Source organism: Aptenodytes patagonicus, chromosome 7 (genome assembly GCF_965638725.1).
Source record: "Aptenodytes patagonicus chromosome 7, bAptPat1.pri.cur, whole genome shotgun sequence".
In the NCBI taxonomy this organism is placed as follows: Eukaryota; Metazoa; Chordata; class Aves; order Sphenisciformes; family Spheniscidae; genus Aptenodytes; species Aptenodytes patagonicus.
The window spans coordinates 34,577,458-34,599,333 of NC_134955.1; positions in this window are offsets into that span (position 1 = coordinate 34,577,458).

A 21,876-nucleotide genomic window follows, 5' to 3' on the forward strand; every position below is an offset into this window, starting at 1 on the left:
TGCATTTCAGCAACTGGCTACATCCCACGCCAAAAATAAGAGCGTATTTTCTGTGACGGTTATGGCACTTCTTTATTATTAATTACATTTTTGTCAGTTTAACACAGGGCTCTTCATCCAAGGGTATCCCAGCAGTTTGTGAAGATAAACTCTATTATACTTGGCCACATCTCATCTCTGCTTTACCGATGAGAAAAGGAAAGCAAGTGCTGGGGGCGTTCACCTGCGGTTGCAAAACACGAGAGGTCAGGAGGAGGAATGTGCCCGCAGCGAAGGCCAGGATTCCTCACGGGACAGGTTCGGCTCTGACTCGTGCCATCTAGTGGCTGTACTTGCTGCCGCTGCCTGTGGAGCCATCAAACGGGCTCGGAAGGGGTTTGGTTCCTATCAGGAGAGAAAAAGGTTCTCTTTCAAAAATGAGGTGAAGTAGCGGTGTGCTTCCGAGTAGGAAGAAATGCCCCGGGATCCGTACCCGCGGCGCTCGGCTATTGCTCTAGCAGAGAGGGTCAAGGACGATGAGTTCTGAGGTGGGAAGTTCTCAGCTCTGCCTGCTCCTCCTGCTGCAGCCTAATCGTAGAGCCGAGTGCTGTACAATTCCTACGTGGCTTTAATTTTCTAACAAGGGTTTTGGAAGCATGTAATTTCCAGTCTGGTTCCCTCATTCCCCCTCCTTAGCCATTGTTTGCTGGAAGACTAAATGCTCTGTGTGTACAGTACCTGAGGGCATGTTTCCCATTTTACCAGCCCGGCAATTAGTTACCCCTCCACCCCCTCTCTTTGCAAACCTGCAGGAGAGTTGTTAGCCTTTCACCCTGGGGGTGATTCACTAGGACAATAACGCTGATTAGCTAACAGTTATGCCTGGCAGAGGGCTATAGCTGGGGGAGCAGCACAAGCAGAGTGCTCTATGCACGTCAGCTTAAAGGAGAGGATACAGCAGAAACACTGACTCCACATAAGGGAGCCATTCAGGCCTTGGGTGGAGTCAGCACCAAGAGGAAAGTGCAAGGGTTAACAGGCTGGGGGCCTGGGTTACAAACGAGGCCAAACTATATGCTGTAGTGAAATACTAGCTAATGGCAGCTCTGTATGTCTGGGTAGTCTCAAGATGTTCAAAGGACAATCGCCACTATTGATTTGCTGGGCCTAGGACCATGAGGGAGTGATGAGGGAGAGAAAAGTGTATGGTAAAACCTGCTCTTCAAGATTAATGAAGGGCTTAAAATAAAAGACAGAGTTTCACTGGTAATGAATGATACCTTTGTGTTGTGTGACGGCTTTTTCCTGTAACCAGGGATGAATGTCTTCCCTCCCTGTTCTCTCCTTTTCCACTCTAGAAAACCCTTGCACTGTGTGGGCATTTAGCAGTGGCAGGTTGAGCTGGAAAGATCCAGATCAATATGCTTAGAGTGGATGTTTCAGTTCAGACCAAGAACTGCTCCGTATGTGTGTATGTAGGTGTGATACATCACTGGAGACCCCGAGATCAAGTTCAGCAGGATCCTACGTGCACGCTGCATTTGTTTTACCCAACAGCCAGCTCTCTGGCATTCTAAGGCGAGTGCTTTCTCCTTGTGTTTCAGAGGTCCGTGGATATTACTTTGTGGTTCATAGAGGTAAGATGTAGCAGGTCATGCTTTTAAAGCAAGTGAGCACCCATTGGTAGAGCTGAAGTCACTAAAATCTAAAAATGCTCCCACTGTAGAGCCTTGAAAGCAGAGGTACCCCAAACTGATATTAAAATTTGAGCCAGATTTTAGTTGGGGGTAGGGTGGAGGTGTTGCAGCAGATGCTGGCACTGCAATGACAGGAAAGGGAAGTAGGGAAAAAATATACAGGGAAAGAAAGGAAACTGGACGAAATCTTTGCACTTCACATCTACAGGTGAAAGAATTATTCCTCAAAATCAGTGAATGGGACTGTGGGTCTAGGCCTCACCCACCACTGTGACTTCTGGTTGGGATTTTCCTAAGTGCCTCGGGACATCAGGAGTCCAGGCCAGCAGCATTCCAGCCACCAGCCAGAGCTCTCCAAAATGGGCAGCAGGCTGTGCCTGCTTAGGCCATGGGCAGTCTGTCCTTCTGCTGGTACTGACCACCAGAGAATCGGTATCTGATCTCTCTAGACAGTCTAGCCCTTCCATGCCTCTGGCCAAAGATGGAATTTACCGGAGCTGGAGTTAAACACAACATCTAGTGCTTCAGCCTGAAGTGTTGTTTCTGATGGCACTTGGCTTTGTTCCTTCTATGTCTTTTTCCCAGTAAAGCTTCAGATCACACTGGCTTTTTAACAAAAAGTATAAGCAAGCAGCTCTGCTGTTTCTTACACACATGGCCATTGCCATGTTCTCTGCATTGCTGCCAGTTCCTGTGAATGCCTAGCTGAAAAGTGATGTGCTCAAAAAAACAAGTTTTCTTATATGTTTAAAAAGCTTCCTCGTTCTTTTCCTTCAAATTGTCACAGCCTATTTCTAGCACTGTACAAGAACACGGCCGATCATGTAGACTGGTCTTCCAGGTTTGCCAAAATGCTTGCTGCAAGCTTTCTGCCCACACCTCCCCTCCATTTGTTTCAATTTGCTTTACTTTTTCCCAGTTCTGGCACTTGGATGGTCTAAAATCCACATCTGCTCATTGTACATACTCTCCTGAACTTCTTTTAGTCCAGTAGCTCGTATCTCTTATCCTTGAACACTGAAATGATCACACTATGCTGTATTTCCCAGTGAGAATGGATGATACTCAGTACATAACTTTTGAGACCCCAAATCTCTCAGTGAACACCTTGCAAACTATGAGTGAATTTACTTAGCTCAGCTAAGACCTTGCAAACCTGGACTGCGCACTTTCCTACCCTACATTTGTCTATCCTACCTGAACAACAGTAATAGCTTGTCATGGTTTTAACCCCAGATGGCTACTAAGCACCACACAGCCGCTTGCTCACTCCCCCCAGTGGGATGGGGGGAAGAGAATCGGAAAGGTAAAAGTGAGAAAACTCATGGGTTGAGATAAAGACAGTTTAACCGGTAAAGCAAAAGCCACACACGCAAGCAAAGCAAAACAAGGAATTCATTCACTCCTTCCCATCGGCAGGCAGGTGTTCAGCCATCCCCAGGAAAGCAGGGCTCCATCACGCGTAACGGTTACTTGGGAAGACAAACAGCATCACTCCGAATGTCCCCCTCTTCCTTCTTCCCCCAGCTTTTTATTGCTGAGCATGACGTCGTATGGTGTGGAATATCCCTTTGGTCAGTTGGGGTCACCTGTCCCCGCTGTGTCCCCTCCCAACTTCTAGTGCACCCCCAGCCTGCTCTCGCTGGTGGGGTGGTGTGAGAGGCAGAAAAGGCCTTGACTCTGTGTAAGCACTGCTCAGCAGTAACGAAAACATCCCTGTGTTATCAACACTGTCTCCAGCACAAATCCAAAACATTGCCGCCCCACACCAGCTACTAGGAAGAAAATTAACTCTATCCCAGTCAGAACCAGCACGTAGCTGTATGTGAAAAAGAGTATGGTGAGAGCAGTTTATGCTTGTTGCAGTGTTACGTAGCAGCCAGTGCTGTCTTGGACTTGGGTCTAAAGCTGCCCCACACGCTTCTTCACCATGACGGTGTGGTTTACCTAACAGTGGGGTTTGTCCAGTATATAGGCAATTAGATCTCAGGGTACCAGCATGTCAGCCGCAATGCAGTCACAGAGGGAAGCTTTAGCATCAGATAGATCATATGAAGCAACCAAGGCCCGGGACAGTTCGCAGCATGGCAGCAGGCCATGCTTTCAAAGAGCATTCAGTTCTCCGAGAGCTCTTGCCAAGGGCCAGCGCACCGTGAACACGGGCAAAAACTCACCTCTGCTCCCATCGACGTGTCTGCTGGCAGGAGGCAGGCAGGGCCCCGGGCCCCTCTCCCGCAGCGGCCGCGCTCGGGGCAGTGTAACTGTGCGCTCAGAGTAGCCCCCTCGTCAACGCCCTTTGCAGAGGAGCAGCTCCTTTCCTGCTGGAGGTTGGCTGGGACCCCACCAGATGGTGCTGTAACACTGCCTCAAGGAAATACCCTTTCTAGAAGAGACTTGCAAAATCCATCTTAAAATAGCCCTGGTGACCCAAACCATTGCCTTTGTGGAAAAAAAAAACAACACACACACACGTGCGCGCGCGTGCACACACACACAGACAGAAAAACCATAACAACACCCCTGACTAGAGCACTGGAAACTCTGTCTTGTTCCCCTCGTGGTTTCCGGCACGCTCACCTGCCAGGGGAGCGGAAGGAAGAAGTGGGGGAGCTGGGGGGTGGGCCCCCAAAAATCAACCGAGGAGCTGAGCCATGTGAGCTCTCTCAGAGGATCTGCTGGAAGCCATGTCTGTGTGCGCAGATATTCTGTGTCCCATCTCTCTGACTCCCTGCCAGTGCCTCAAGCCCTTGGAAGTCGCTCTGTCATGAGGGCCACCATGAGGACTGACCCCAGGGGCTGTGGACCTGTTTCTCCAGCCCAGCTGCGGCCCCGGGGTAGCTCCCCAAATGCCCACAACAGCTTCTGAAGGACACCGAGGCACAGCTTCACCGGGGGCCCAAGTTGCCTGCCTTTGTGACCACTGGCAGGGCAGGGGAGGGAGATGGAGAGGTTGAATTAAGATCCAGATACTAAATTGCCAATGGTAAAAAACACAAACCCACCACTCGGGAAACCTTCACAGGCTAGTCTTGAGAGGAGAGTGGTTAGCAAGGCTTAGAAGTAGTGAGAGCTTACAAATGCTTCTCCTCTGCACTAGACTGAGAAATATAAAACTGTCTGCTGAGGAACCAGCCTCCCCCACCCCCAGCATCCTCCCCACCCCCCGCGTACCCACAGGAGCTACCCAGAACTGGGGCTGCACCCTTCTGCCATGGCCCTGTTTCTAGCCAGCGTTAGGTATATGCTGAATGTTGCCACTCCTTCAAAGGAGTCTGGTGACAAAGAGGCTTCAGGAAATAACTTTTGGCTTGGTCTGGAGAAAATTTCTTGCTGTCTGGGTGTGACTTCTGAGCGGATTGCTTTTCTGCTATGTTTTACCACCCAGTGCCCTGAAGCAGCCCTCTCCTAACAGGGCTATTATTCCCTGGAGGCTGTCCTGCAGGCTGGCTGGGGGCTCTTTCCCCAGGTGTGCCTTTCACTGGTCCACTCCAGAGACCTCTGGCGCTTACCAAGCCAACTCCCCGAGGCAGCATCTCCACACTCCAGTCCTCTGCCAACGTCAGGGCTCCATAGAGGCTACCCCAAGACAGCATCCCCCACCCCTAGTGAAGGGGCCCAGCTCTCCCTCATCACCAGTCCTTTTACAGCAAGGGGACTCAACTGGCTTTCTTGATTCACCCCTGGTACCTGGGAGCAGAACTGGGGGCTCTGAAGTGTTTCTCTTTCAAGACCAAATCCCTCTGCTTGAGAGCTTGAGGCCAGAACAGCCAGACTCCAAACTCCTGGAGGAGTGGATCACCTCCCAGACTGCCTGGACCCCTGCTCCTGCAGCATGGCAACAACGTGGTACGTTGCTTAATTGTCTTGTAGTCCAGAGAAGGCAGCAAAGCCCTGCTCTTGGATTTCCCTGATCCTATTTGTCTGTACCAGGAGTCTAGCATGTGCTGCCTTGCCCTTCCTGGTACCTGCTGGACTGAAAAGCAGGGAAGACAGAAACACTAATGAGCTCCCAATCAGCCCAACTTCCTATGGGCATTACTTTCCCAGGATTTGGAAAACCTTGGGCAAACAGCACAGGCCATTTTCAACAGTCTCCGTTTCATCTGGGTTAACACACTTCATATTGCTTTCTCCTTAGCTTAACAGTGATGGCCATCTGCTCTGAGCTCTGTCCTCACAAACAGCACTGGCAGAACTGGTAACGCTCTTGCTCTTCCTACAGTACATTGCTAATGCACCTCCATCTTCCATGTGCCACCATCCAACATCCACACAGTATCATTGGCGTGCTAACAGCCATCTCCCTGGCTCCAGAGGCAAGGACATCTCAGCCCTGAGCCTCAGAGCACAAAGAAGAGTTCCCCTTCACATCCCCTCCTCTACATCCTGGGTTCACTTGTTTTCCTTTTTACTCCAAGAAGCAGGTTCAGGCCATTTTCAGCTACAAGTTCTCCAAGAATAAGCACCAAAATCGAAAGGCAGTGTTTAGGAATGTTATCCCAGGGTATTCAAGCAAACACTTTCCATCATTTAATTTACTGAGAAAACACGCCACTGTGGAAAGCTTTTCCAGTCTTCAGTATCTCTGGGACTTTTAGTGTCTTCTTAGGGCGAGACCAGCACTGGGGGCTTACCCCACTTCTCATTTGCAACTCAAGTACACGTAGAGAGGGCAGGGGAAGTGGCCGCTTACACCAGGGTGGGAGGGAGCTGTGTGCACTTCAAAGCTCCTGAGGCTGTCCGCAGGCAGGAAGGGCTGCTCTGTGACGCTGGGGCGTAAGGCAAGCCAGCGACAAGGAAACAGCGAGGCTGATGGGATGTGAAAGCTGTGAGTGTGTCAAAGCCAGGACGGAAGTGTTATAGGGGCAGGCCTATTTTTAGCCACCTCTAGCAGAACTTTGCTAGCGCTTGCTGGAGTCAACGGCCTCTTCCCCTTTCCTTGATGTAAGCAGAGCTGACTGGGTTCAGATCTGTTTTTATTTAGCCACTCACGCGATAGTATTGACTGAAAGTTCCCTCCAGCCCCTTGGACTCAAAAACACCCATGGTGAGAGAGTCCGAGGTAAGGAGAACAGAAAGTATCTGACACTTCCCTGTCTCCATTTCAGGGCTGTGAAAGGTAGAAACCGAAGCTGAGGCTGCAGAGCGTGACTCTTAGTCACATCAACGGGGGGATTTTGCAATGCAGTGGGTGCAGGGCACAGGGCAGGCAGTGTGCAAGCAAAACTAAAGTGCTTTGCAAGGGCATTTGATTGGGGCTCTCCAGCTGCAAGGTCAGAGTATCGCCGTGGAACCCTCACTTTCCTGCTCCACTTCAACCTGCTCAGCTGCTCGAGATGTGTGGGAGGTGGAAGGGTTTAACACACCTCAAATTAGCATGGGGCATTATGGAGAGCAATAGGTTGCCATGCATGTCCTCTGCCTGGTTCCTTTTAACATTTGTCAGTATTAAATGACTCCTACGCCTGCTGTAGGGAAATGCATGGGGAGAGGCCATTCCTAAGCCAGACTAGAGAGAAGATTAGGCAGCAAGGCAGCAGAGCAGTCATGGGGAAGGAGTGTGAGCTGAGATGTGACTTTTCTGTACAGGCCGTAACCACCAAGACAAGTTTCAGACTCGTCTCAGTTGCTGGGAGTTTGGATCAGTTTGACTTGCAGTATTCGGTTCAGGGGCAAGTTGGGAAGGACGGTGTCCAGGCCTAGGTAGCCAGAGCTTGCTGCTGGTCTCAGTAGACCTGGTCCCCCCGCTTGTTGTCAGAGAGGAATGAGATTGCTGTAGGGATGTGAGAAAAGCACATTTGGAGCCAAAATAGATGCAGTCCTGGGGCATTTCCAGAGCAAACTCTTCCCAAGCCTGGCAGTAGTGAGGAGTAGCAATGGGATGAGCAGATGAAAATCATGCTCACTCTGTGGCTATAGAGCTTGATGTGACTAGGAAGGCAACACAAAGCCCTGTCCCATACTTGAGTCTCCCTGCTATAACTCTTTCAAAACCACACATTTAATACCACTCCCAGAAGCCTAGAGCTCCCCAGAGCCCCTCACGTATCTCTGCAAGGTTCTGCTTTATATCTCATGTTTCATACTGTCCTTCATCCCGATGGCGGATACATTCATTATCTATATAGCCCATTCTTAAGCTGGATTGATTAAGGCAGGATATGCAATTCTTGAATGAGAGCTGTGGATGGAGAAGTGCTTTATACTATAGCAATTTTATTTAGAAATGAGAAATCCTTTAGAAGGAGGTAGCAAGAGGAGCAGGTTATTGCCGGTGCCATTGCTGTCCAAGGGAATGTGCTGGAAAGTCACTTTGGCCTCTAGATGGCAGCCCTATTGCTCACACACCAAAATGCTGAAAAAATACAGAAACGCCTTCCTTTCAAAATTGGGGCGTAAAGACAGGCCTCACACTTTTAGTAGTTCAGACCAAAACCTACGGGCAGTCAAGACTGCATTGAAAACAAACTGGATTTGTTTTTTTCTCTCTTGTTCAAAATGAGGACTATGGATTTGCTCCCTTCTGGACTCTGCGCTTGCCTGTAATGGACCAGGAATTGTTACCTGGGAATTGACCCTCACATTTCTGAAGTTGCATGGAAATCAAAGCAGAGATGCGGTAGCTCCTTTAGGCCTCACGCTTGCATACATTTGGTGTGTGCTTTGCCTGATGTGCCAGCAGCAATCCTGGGGTGAGAGCCAGTGCCTCCTCAGTGCTCAGAAGGGTCAAAGGCTTTGCTGCTGTACTTGACCTTTAGGGATACAGGGCTGTGAACTTCGACAGAACCTAAACCCCACTTTGTCAAAGCTATTTGTACGGTAAATTGCTTTATTGTTTCAATTAAAAAGTGTAGCCAGGCATTTAATGACTCCCATGCACAGCCACTCTGTGTGATTCACTTTCCACTTTAAGGTTTGAATGCTTTTCTTTTTTAAGCATGGGGACAAAAAGGGAGAGTTAATGTCCCTAATGTTGACAGATGTATCTTCATGCTCTCTCTATTTTAAATGAGATAAACCAGCCTTTCGAGGGAGAAGGGTCATAAATATTTCCTTGTGTGAATGGAGATGCTGGCAGTGGGAATCATGGGAATCTATAAAAGCTGGCTATTAGCAGAAAGTGTTAATAGACTGTCTTTCTAAGAGACTTAAAAGTTACGTAGTTACTTAGTTGACACCATTTCTATACTTCCGGAGAACTCACAGTCATTACTTCTTCCATCCTCGCAACACCCTGAGAGCTAAGTGCCATAGTCTAAGAGGGGACACCAGACTTTAAAGGTGTTTGGTACCTAGAGACGGGAACTGGGGTTTACATGTCCAACCTGCATTGAAATCAAAAGGCAGCAGGAGAAATGCCCTTTTGAAATCCAATTAGGCACTCTGCTGGCATCTTTAAGTGCCTCCATACGTGTAATACTCCTCCCTAGATGACTTGCGGGAAGCGTGTGTCACAACCCTGCATGAACAAAGTGCGCAAATAAGGCAGATGACATCCACAGGGTACAGAAATGTGACATTTTTAATTGATAGTTTGGGAAGGTGATAATAAGATAGGAAGAACGTCCTCTTGGTGTGTAATTCTGTCGTGCCGGTGCCCAGTACAAGTGATGAGCCTTGAAGTGGAGCAGGGCCGAGTCGGTCGTTCTCCATGGCCAGCAAAGCTGGGGGGCTCAGGAATGCACTTATGTTACAGGCAGTTGTCAGATCAAGGTCTTGTCAGAGGTGGGATATACTCTTCCTGGTGCCAGGAAGGAGCAGAAAGGAGAATAAATATATAAGAAGAAGGGGAAACAGCTTTTAAAATAGTTTTTGTTTGGGTTTTTTTTTTCCCAGCTTTAATAAAGCAGAAGAAAATTTGCAAGAAATTTTTGGTCTGATTTGAATCCTACTAATGCTCATGGAAATCCCTTTAGTGAATACTGGACCAGGTCCAAGAAAAGCAGGTTATTATTCCCTTAACTTCTATTCATCCAGAACTGTGCCCTTCTGCATGCAATCTTGTTAGATCTTGCCAGTAGATTTAATGTAAACTTCATCAGCAGTGGACCTGGATAAGACACTGGGATCAGCTGCCTCTTAACTCTGAGCCAGTCTTGCCAGAACAGTGGTGGTAAAGGAGGATGCCTTGACTACATGGCAGGTAGCTGTAGCCTTGACCGGAGCATCCTGGTAGGACCTCCTATGGTAAGACCCAACTGAGAGGTGTGTGACTTCTCTCTGTCTTGCACTGAACTGCTCTGCCAGCTGGGTGATTTTAGCGCACCAAAACCAGAACAGCTCAATAAAATGGTTTCTGCGTGAACAGCTCAATGAAAAAATCTGTTTGGTTGTGGTCAAAAATGCAAATTAAAACCCCTTTGGGATAGATAGAGAATGGACCAGAAAACGGGCTTGTGTTGCCAGGACCAGAACAAAGCTAGGCACCTGGAAGCAATCTCTCCCCCAACCTGGGAGACTGGAGATGAGAGGAAGCAGGTTCCAGTCCTTGCTCTGCCAAACAGTTTTTGGGTGCTCTTTTTAATGTGCCGTTGCTAAATCTGTGCACCTGCCACAAAAGAGGTCAATGAGAAAATTCGGCTCTTGTTTCAGTGCCCTAGAGACAGGGGAATGCTTTTGGGGAGTTTTGCACTTGCATCACGCTACATCTGTGCTGTCCTCAGTAAACGTCTTTGAGTTTGCAAAGCCAGGAGGTTTGAGCCAGGAGTACTTGTGCTGCTGGTAAGGACATAGTTTCTACATGGACCAGGCTTTTCTCTGCTGTTTGGAGAACAAGACTGTACGGAAGAGGTGGTGTGAACGCTCAGTGAGTTTGGCCTTGAAACTAAGCCTGAACCCTGAGTTACCCATAAATGAATCTACCAGCAATTGGGACTTCGCATTGAAGGTTATACCTAAAATACGTCCACCCATATTAAAAGGTTGGAAATATGATTTTGGGATAACTCACTAGCCTACCTTTCTTTCCCTGTCCTGCTTCTCTGCTCTGCAACTATGACTAGGATATCATAGGGCGTGTGGGCTCAGCCTAGACTGAATACGTTCTTGGGGACGTGGTTTTGGGTTTTGAGCCACAGGGTAGCTATAACCGTTCCTGGTGAGGTGGCATTAGCCCTCACACATCCCACCAGCTGTCTGTCCTTCTGTGATGTTGGTGTGCTGTACAAGGTGCAGAGTGGGAGCACGTGGTGCGTGAACACAGAGGTTCCTGTTGAGGTACAAGGAAAGGAAGCTCGTGGTGTGCCCCCAAAAAAGGGAACAGGAGCTGCACCTTCCATCCTCTTCAGCTATAAACAAAGCCACCTCTCAAGTCCCAGGAAGCTGAAAGCTGCTCCAGATCCACCCTTATGCGAGAAGAAAACACACCCCATGCTTCTGCCTACATGTGGCTGCAGGTTCCTTGCCACAGCCTAAGCCAGCCCTCCCTGATGATGTATGGCCCTTGGGTGGTGTGACACCGTGCTTCTTAGGAAGCACGTGGGGCTGTCTGGGCCGGTGCTGGAGTGGGCTTCCTCAGCTCCCCTTTCTGCTGGGTGCTGCCCCTGTGAAACAGCCTCCGGCCATCCGGAAATTCAGCATGGCCCTGTATCTTCCAAAATGAAGGTTTTGTTAAACAGTTTTGTATTTCTAATTGTTACACAGCTCTGCTGTAAGCTTCCCAATACCTGCCTCAAGCAGCTCATCTGAGCTATTCCTCCCATGCTAATCTCTGTGATCTGTGGCATGCATACAGCATGGACTGGAACGGGACCTCCCCTCTGCCGCACCATATTTGCCAGAACAGGCATAACTCAAGATAACTGGATTTGAAACAATCAGAGCAGGAAGCAGCAATAACTGGCCTGGAGGGAAGGCAGGGAGTTGCCCATAGACAATTTTTTAGGGGGGTGCTCAATTTGTGATATCTGATCTCTTTCCACACTGCTTTAGCCTCACGTACAAAGGCAGGATGTAAAGCTTGCAGGATCATCCCCCCCTTCCCTGGCTTGAGTGCTTGAGTTTAAATATGTACCGTCTTCTTTTTAGCTGCAGCATTTCGTGTGTGGTGACACGTGTATTGACCTATGTGTGTGTATGATGAAGACCTCCAGAGCTGCATCTGGTTCAGACACCGGTGTCATTGCCACCGATGCTACTTTGTGAGGATGGACAAGGCGGTGGACGTTCACATTATTTTTTCTCTGGAGCACATGGACCCGAAGGCTGGCTCTGGCACAGCTGATGCTTCCCGTGACTTGTACCCCACAGCCTGTATACAGCAAACACAGCAGCCAGCCGCCCAGTCAGGACCTCTGTATTGTGGGGGTCAGGACAGGCCAAGGCAGGCCTGCAAGCGCCCTTGCTGATGAGCTGACGGCTTAGTCACCGGGGCTCTCCACAGAGCCATGTAAACACTACCCACAGTTCCCTGCATCAGCCCTTGCCACTGGGCTCCGCCAGAGCCCTGTCCTTCTGCTCCCCGTGCCAAGGGTCACAAGCTGGGACAAGCAGCTGGGTGCCAAACGCGGGCTGCAGCTTTGTGCAGCCGGTCTGCTAGAGGTCGTCACACGCCTCCTTAAGTAAACAGGGATCCACGCCAGTTGATAAATCATTTACGAGGAGAAGTCAGAAGCAAAGAACTAGATTAACCAGGTCACTGGGTGTCCTGAGGGAATGACGTGTCAGTGGAGCTGAAACAGCAGATCCCACAGTTGCAATCTGTTGCCTTCCTCTGTCCTGACAGCAATTCATGGAAATCCCTGGAACTAGACACCAGAGATGGAAAAACCCATTAGCTCATCCCAGTCAGCTCACTAGTTAAAGCAGGCACTCCCATTGTGTGTTTTCTGGCAAAGTTAAAAATGTCTCAAGAGAGGGGATTTCCACCAGTTTCTTCTCAAGGGGAAACTATTCCACCTATCAGGAAGGCTGCCTCGAGCAGTGCTATTTTTGCAAACCAGAAGTAACTCCAGAACCCGCGAGAGAAAAACAAAAACGATTCTGCTGCAGGAACTGGGGCAGTGATGGTTTTCTGCCTGAACAGACACGTGCCACATGGGGCACATCTCCAAATGGAAGCTCTGTGTGTACACGTCTGTTTATACACAGCCACCAAGGTGTGTTCATGTATGCGTATATAAACCCGTGTCCTCCCTCTCCTTCCCAAGGGTGGGATGACCTTGTGCCTTCAGCACAACCAATGTGTTGTAGTGTGAGCTCACGCCTAGTTTGCACTTGTGTAACTTCACTGACATCAAGGCAAAGCATGTTGCTCTGAGGAAGGAAGACGCATGGAAGACGGGAGGCATCAGCTGATGGTGGTGCTCCAGTGCCCACTTCCCCTGTGAGCAGGAAGAATTCACTTCTCCTTGCTGGGCCTCAGGTCTCCTCGGCTGTGTCAGGGGGAGAATGCCCCCCCCCTCTGCTGGGGGCTCTGAGGCTGAGCACATTAATGGCTGAAAGCACTCGGGGCCTGCACGAATAGGAAAGATGATGCAATGCAGAGCTACGTCACTGAGGTTGTCAGCAGAGGCTATGGAGATTTTGGCAGCTAAGCTTTTCAGCACCTGGGAAGCACTTTGGGACAGTGGGGAAATAAATTAGCTGTGTGACAGCATTTAAAGCCTTATCATTAGTTTCAGAGCTAATTCTGCATTTAGATGAATGGGTGTAGCACACATTGCCGAGCTGGAACCTGTAGAGATAGCAAGGATTGCTCCCTGTTCCCATTTAGAAAGCTTTCGGCCAGCAAAACTTTAACTTGCAGTCTTGGTGGCTTAGGTCTGGGAGCAGAGATCTGTGGCTAGGGTAGGCACAGTGGCAATGCCAGCAGCAAACAAGCCCTGTGCTACCCAGGGCCCTGGTTAGTAGTGCCACGGGGTGCTGGCTATATGCCCCTTACGAGAAGAAGGCGGGGTATTGCCTGGGCGTTTGCCCTGAATTTGTGACTCCTTCTCAACTAGTTGTTTTATTTGTCTCTTACAGCTGCCACAGCCGTCTTCCCCACCGGGGACTCCTGAAATTTAGGCACTGTGTTTTGCACTGTTCTAAGGACTCGACTTTCATTTATCAGCCAGTGATGCCGAGGCTGCCCTCACGAGCACCCTGTGCACCCTTGTGTTACTGCAGGACAGCTGATGAAGCCTGCACTGAACGTACCTGGCTTTGGCCAGGGCTTTCTTCTCTGCAGGGTTTTCACTTTGTTGTGGTTAGCACAAAGAACACTGAAGCATGAACAATGGCTATAAAAGAATGACGTGAACTGTGGAAAAGGATCTAACCAAGGAGGCACAGGTCAGATTCTGGGCCTTGACTGGGTCCCTTTAGTTGCTGTCAGATAACTAGCCAGTTGACCTACTAAGCCCCTTGCCCCTTGCACTGTGGAAGGATAAGAGCAGGTAGAGCCCAGTAATATTTTAACTACAAGATTAACTCTCTGCCAGTTCAACAACAGAGGGTCTTCTGTTTCTGTGGATGAAAGGTGCTGACTTGAGGGTCTTCCACACACCAGCCCATGCTCTCCTGCCACCGGTCACAGCGCTGGCCACCCTGCCTTCCTCCACGTCCTGAAAACTCACATTTAACCCTCAGTAAGGAAAGGAAACCTCAACTCCAGAGACAACTGCCTGGAAAGGTGTTGTCATGACTCTCTACAACCCAGGTCTCTGGCACAGTTTGGGTGGCACTTAGTCCCTAAAGGAGGGCCAGAGGAAGAAGAGCGAGCCATCTTCCTTCTAGATGCTCAAGACTCTTCCACCTCTCCATTTCCCTACAACTATAAAGTCCCAGCACGCCCCAAAACCACACACCATGGTAGGAAGAGATGTGGGGAGGCCTTTGAACAGTCCAGGCACTCAAATGCCTTCCCCTCCCAGTCCCAAGTACCGCTGAGACCCTAATCTCTCACACCTTGAAATTAGTGGGCGTTTTGCCATTGCTCTCAACAGGTGCAGTAACAGCCCCTGCGAGATGGGTCCAAAGCCCACAGAAATCAAGGAGGATCTTTCCGCAAACTTCATCATGGCAATGGAAACAAGTTTCGCACGTGGCAAGGCAAAAAGCAACAGCAGCTTCATTGGAATGACCTGTTACAAAGGTTATATTCAAAAGAAGAAAACACCAAGTGTTTTATTTAAAAATGAAAATTAAGATTCGTACAGGGAAAGCTAACCTCCCCTCCAGCAGCATGAGGCTGGTTGCAGCAACATCCTGCGGGGCCTGAGCAGCAGCCAGCCAGACAAGCCCATCTCAGAAAGTGGAACTGACTAATACGAGTCGTCTGCGATGAGTTGGACATGAGTGAAATCATGACCCGTGTAAACGGTGTGAAAAGCAAATGAAGATGGTAAGGGGGGGGGAGGGTTTATTGTTGTTGTTGTTCTTGATTCTGTGTGGGAGAGGATAACGATGTTGGCAAGGATTTTAAATAGCAAAGCAGAAGCAAACAATGGCAATGTGGCCCTGGATGTTCAGCCGTGATGAGACGCTGAAGGCTCAGTTTCCCGAGTGCTTGTATTGAACCACCTTTAGGAGGCTTGGTTTCCAGTAAGTGCTCAGCACTCAAAAACAACCAGCCTCACCGGAGAACTGGAGCCATGATCTTTATCTACTGACCATGTGCTTTGAGAGCCATTTCCACTGGAGAGGCAAACATTCTCCTTCCACTGCCTCACGGAGCCATCTTTCCTACCTCAGTCATTTGCAGCAGGGCTGTATAGGGCAGAAATGAACCCAGGCCCCAACAGAGAAGGTGGGGGGACCCTGCCCAGCACGCAGATCGTTTGCAGATCCTTGCAGTGTGGTGGGATCAACCAACACCCTGGTACAGGGGTGGGGTGGGGGGGTGATGTGGTTGAGGAGCACACGGTCACTGATTTTCAACTGCCTACCTCTGTTCTGTGCGTGGCCTTGCGTTAGTTTCAGGCATAATAACATCATGATATCACAATAATATATTGCACTCTGATGACACCATCGCATGGAGCAAGCCACAGCAATCTGATCTCATTCTGCAAACGTGGAGATGAGTGTTACTGCTTCACAGGACAAGTGGATGGCAGGTAGATGGAGCTGGCATTACCTATATTGTCAGCCCTGGGTGGGAACGTGACCTGCTGGGTTAAATTAGGTGGCTGGGAGCTTAACACCTCAGCTCTAGATCTGCCTCAGCAGCTGTGGGTGAGTCACCAAACCTATCTGCATTCACTTCTTCCATCTGTGAAATGGTGACAATAATATTTCCTCACCTGATGGGGGAGGGAAGGGAGCATGTGTGCAAGAATGAATAAATGTTTACAAAGCATCTTGTGAGCAGTGCACAGGCAGGCTCTGGCTGTGCTTAGGAGGAACCCGCGTTGTTCCCTCTGCTCGGGGTTGCACCACACTATGAGCACGTCGTGAGGTGTAAACACTCCCCCCAGAGTCAACAGTTTCAAATGAGAGCAAATGAGATGGTAATTCCTCAGGAGAGAAACAGAGAGTGAAGACTTAATGTGTTACCAGCAATTTCAATAATTTCCATTCAAGGAAAAGCAAAGTAACTTTTTAAAAGAAAAGAAAGAATAAAGTAGAAAAACAAATGAGCTGTGACCATTTTTTTTTTAATGGTACCATGACTTAGGTTTCACTTCCCAAATGGGACACAGAACAGAGAAGTGAATCCCCTTGAAATAAAAGTGAAGTTAATAACGGGACGCCTTTAGCTGCTTGCCACATCCTGTGTATGCTGATCGCTCTGTTTATAGCTGGCAGGAGCCCTTCTAGACTCTTCTTTACCACGTTAACTCTTTGCTGAGCCAAACCGTGTTGTATAAACAGTCGGAAAAAAGCCTTCCTGCATCTCCCCTCCAGCACCACAGTGCCCCGTGCGCTGTCCTGTGCTGGCGCTCGCCTCCCTTCCCGTGCGCACGGGTGCTTGTGTGCACGCCACTGCTCCTCTGCCCTCCCGCTGGCACAGACCCACACTCCCCACAGCTTGCATAAGCAAGCACTCGTGCAGCCCTACCCGACCTTGCATAATCCGCACCCCATCCCAGCGCACGCCGTTTCTTCTGCAGTCTAGGATGCTCACACGAAGCCGCATGATGGCCAGTCAGTGTCTTGTTCACATGTTCACTAGCACTTGTTCTCATGCACGTACACAATTCCTTAAGCCAGCACAAACACACACACACACACAAACATGCACGCTCTTCCTAGTCTAGTACATGTGCTCACCAGTGCACACATGCACAGAAACACCTATTTTTTTTGCTTTTTCTGCTACTAAAGAGAGATGGAAAAGCATGCATTTCACAAATGCAAACTGGCCATAACTGTATACAGCTCAGCTATGAGGTAGAGCTATCCCCCTCCATAGCACTGTCATTGCAACAGCCCTTCTGCCTGGGACGAGCTCTGTGGCTGAGGGTTCAACTGCTTCAGGAAACGTGGCTTAGCTTGGCATATTCATTCACCAGCACAGCTATTTTTATTGGCCTGATTTAGCCTGTACACTTAGCTTTTGGTGCATTACTGGCTTTTGCTGCTGCCGCTTTTCATTCTGCTTATATGTTCGAGGTGACCGTGGGACCCTCCCTTCGTCAGCAGACCTGCTCTTTTGAACAGTTTCACCAAAAGAGCCTTTGCCATCCACCACCCCCACACCTGCTCCTCAATGGGTCTTCACCATTTCAGTGGCATCTAGAAATTCTGGTTTGCATTTTGGAACAGATGCATTTACAACAGACACTGTCATATCCACCACAGCTTGAATCTGTGGTGTTTTGATCCATCAATTATATTAGAGGTGACAGACTGGTCATCTTTGAGCCGTGCATCTTGAACACATCTGAACTTGGGAGGAGCTGCACAACTCCACCCAGTGTCCCAGCACTGTACTGGTGGGTCAACCAACTGCAAACTTCAGTAACAATTAGTGGGTACAATGTCTCAGCTAGATGTACACAAACTGAAAGGCAGTGAATTTCGGAGTCAGAAGACTTTTTTTTATTTTATTTTTAATATGTCTAATAACGCTCACTCTGTAGGCCTGGAGATAGCAATTGTCCACCCACAGATAAACTACAGCAAGGAACAAAGCGGCACAGGTCGTCGTGCATGTGCTGTTATTGCAGGGCAGTACAAAGCCTCAGCTGGAAGGACTCTTCCCAGGTAATTTCAGTCCTCTCTGCTGGGCTGGCAGGGAGAATGGTCCTGGCAGACACGAAGACACCAGTTACTGCAGAAATTACGTTGTGTGGATACTTGTCCACTAAGAAGTGCCTGTACCACTGGCTGAACTCTCATTTCACACAGGGCATCAGGTAGCCATTGAAGGGGAGAGTTTCCTGCTGCTAGGAGTTAGTGCTGGGCGTATTATCCAGCTGGACCAGACTTTCACACGCAGGAGAGCTGAAAGAAAAAAGCTGATCTGCTTTTCTCCCTGACCCCCTGAAGGTGGTCCCAAACTTCTGATTAAGCTCTAGGTACTTGCCAAGTAACACCTCCCCTGCAGAGCTGTGGGCTGGGATCTTGGCATTTCCCAAGTGGCACTAGAGGGCAATGTCCTCTCCTTTCCAGGAGAGCTAATCCCAAATGTTTGAGAGTCCGGTTCCAAAATATTGTCAGTCACCTAAAGAACATAATTTAAAAAATTAAAAACAATTATGTTGAATTCTGTATGTTTGTCTTTTGACTCTTTAGTCTTTGGCTCAGGCTCCAGTTTTCATGTTTTTCTCTGCATTAGCTAGCAGGAAAAGCATGTTTTTCTTAACTGAAAAATGAGGTTCTCTTATAACCACATGACCTGTGGAGCAGAGTCTTAAAGAAAAAAAAGTAGAAACAAGTAGGAGTAGTAGCCTTCCTCTTCTCACAACTCCAGTAGCCAGCAATCAATGTCTCACGTCTGTCCAACACCTCTTACCCCCTTAAAGAAAGCAAAGGATTTGTAAGGAGGAAGCGCCCTGTGTTTATCTCCAAGACTGCCTGGGCTTGGCAACATTGAGGACACTGTGCCGTGGAGCAGGGCATCATGGCATCCCATCAGTGCTCATTACCTGTACTGTAAGGCAGCCCAGACACCAGGCCCAACGTCTCTGCTCTTGTGAGGAGCACGATTAGCTCTTCTTTGATGCCAGTTAGTCCAGTCTTCGCTTTTGTTTCTGAGCCAGAAGCCTACCTCTCCATGGACCCAGGGCCCCAGCACAGCACTGGCAGCTGGGGGCAGCGAGAAACCCTGCTTGAAATACATGACAGGCATCATCCAGCAAACGATTTCCCCTCCCTGGTCCCTCCACAGAGCGTGTGGTGAAGCTCCCACCTCTCTGGGGCAGCCACCTGTAGATATGTGGCATTTCTCCCTCTCTCGTTTCTCCACAAAGCTTTCTGCACGCGGGAAAAGTTGAAAACACGGAAGGCAGCCTTCTGCTCCCAGCCCGGCTGCCTTCCCGCACAGAGGGGTCGGATGCCTTTGCTCTGTGTCACCTCTCAGCCTCTGGTCCCCAAACTCCAGTCTCGGAATCCGCATGGTTCTTTACTGACTGCATAAAAATAAACAAAGGTCTGGTAGCATTTAGGCCATACTAGTAAATTATTTACACACACACACCCCTTTCCATTTCTTATTGCATGGGTCTTGGTGTCATCACACCATGCCAGGGACCGCATTCATCCCTGCCGTGCGGGCCCCACTCCATGACAGCTGGACACTGATGCTGAGCAGGCTTTCAGTGCACAGGCTGGGCTTCGCCAGCTGCTGCCCAGGGCTGGACGTTGTGCATAAGGCAATTGCATCCAGACTCTGCAAAAGTGGGTCTTGGCAATCCAGCCAGAGCAGGTTACCCTGCTACGGGTGGCTTGGCACGCAGAGCAGAGTTCAGGCCAGGTATGAGCTTATCAGCAGATCGCATCCAGCAGGGAACAGTACTGTGAGGCAGACCGGTGGCAAAGCACAAACTTCCCTTGCAACTATTTTTAAAAGCACCTTTACAGCTTTCTTTTCAACTTGCGTGGCACAAATAAATCGTAAGCATCAGCCAGTTGTTACTAAAGGGAACCATTGTTTTGTAGCCCTCTGCTTCCCTGGTGCAAATGAAATAATAATATACTCCTCAATCTCCCTTCATGAAAAAAGTCCCCCACCCAGCTCTGCCTTTGATCCTGTTTCTGTTCTTCCATGCTGCCTTTGGTGGACTTTTGATCTTGACTCAGCATGGTCTGCCTTACAATGTTTCTTTAGGTCCTGCTTCAAAGTGGGCAAGCGGACACGGACTGTGATGTGTGACCAGATTATATGATGACGTATTTTTCATGTGGACCTACGGTGCAGGTCTTCTACGTGCAATGCTTGAACAGCCATTGCCCATGCCCACTGCTGACCCCTGCAAGCCGACTTCTAATTCAGAGTGAGACGCTTGCCCACTTTCTTCTGAAATGGCTTGCTTTGGCATTTGTGTGCACTGAACTTTTTCCATCATTGTGGTTTGGTTTCTGAGTTTAGTTAGAAGCTTCTGGAGTTCCTCCCATCCCTGCCGAGCCTTGCTTGCAGTTACAATACATGGTTCTCTGTTGACAGCAAATGCTGTTGCCTTGTTATCCCTCTTCCCCCATTTCTGTTTTTTGAAACGGTATTTGGAGGGCCGCTTTCGTCTCCTCCAAGCGCGGCCCCACTGCCCCTTCCCACCCCAGTAAGCTTTTCTTCTCCCACTGGAACACTGGCCATTTACTTTTAATGGATTTTTTTTCCCCCTCCTATCAGCTCTGACTGAATTTTCAATCCATGACAGGACTTTACATACCGTGGCTGCCAAGTTTGTTTCATTCTTGGAAAGGCCTTTATCAAAAAACCTTTTGAAAGCATATATTGCTGTGGTTTAACCCGGCAGGCAGCTAAACACCACACAGCCGTTCGCTCACTTCCCCCCGCAGTGGGATGGGGGAGAGAACTGGCAAAAAGGTAAAACTCGTGGGTTGAGATAAAGACACTTTAATAGGACAGAAAAGGAAGGGAAAATAATAATAATGATGATGATAATAGAATACACAAAACAAGTGATGCACAATGCAATTGCTCACACCACCCGCTGACCGATGCCCAGCCAGTTCCCGAGCAGTGGCCGTGCCCCCCTGGCCAACTCCCCTGTGTTTTTTTGTTCAGCGTGACCATCATAAGGTATGGAATATCCCTTTGGCCAGTTTGGGTCAGCTGTCTTGGCTGTGTCCCCTCCCAGCTTCTTGTGCACCTCCAGCCTCCTCACTGGCAGGGCAGCATGAGAAGCTGAAAAGTCCCTGACTTAGTGTAAGCACTGCTCAGCAACAACTAAAACATCGGTGTGTTATCAACATTATTCTCATCCTAAATCCAAAACACAGCACTATACCAGCTACTAGGAAGAAAATTAACTCTATCCCAGCTGAAACCAGGACAATATCCACCCCTTATTCTATACCATCTACGTCATGCCCAGGTCCCACACTTTCCAATACATCCCAATTAATCACCATCAACTTTCCTGTATTTTGATATATACACACATATATCATTCCCTTAGTCTACGGGCCATTCCTCTAAAATGTCCGTTGAGTTCATTTAGTCCATGACTTTGGGCTCCATCTGTCATAACAGTCCTTCAGGGCAGGAGAGATGGTGTGTGGTGTTGGATTGCTGCATGCTGAAGCCAGTTCTGGTTCCATCACCGCTGCGCTTGTCTGTTCTATCATCGCTGCACTTTGCTCAGTTTCATCAAAATTCATTCTTCATTAATTTGGGTGATTTTTACTGTAATACCATTGATATGGCATATAGCAACCATAGTAGTGATGATATACAGTATTATATAGCAATTAACATCATACGGTTCAAGTCATTGGCTATTCTCACCCAAAATCAAATCCCCTTGGAGGTACACATCGGAATTCCCTGTCCTCTCACATCACCCACCAAATGCATCCAGGTCCTTGAGCAAAAGCAATCCCACGGATGGGTTTGCCTTTGCCCGAGGCAGGAATAACCCAGACTGTCTTCCCCAGCATATTTTTTATGTGCACTACAGGGACTTTATCCCCTTCTGCACTACGTAAAAGTTTTGATTGGTCAGGGCCAGCTCGATTGGCAGATCCCCTGGTGTTGACTAACCAGGTGGCTTTTGCTAAATGTGTGTCCCAATGTTTGAACGTCCCACCACCCATTGCTCTCAGTGTAGTCTTTAACAGTCCATTGTATCGTTCGATTTTCCCGGAGGCT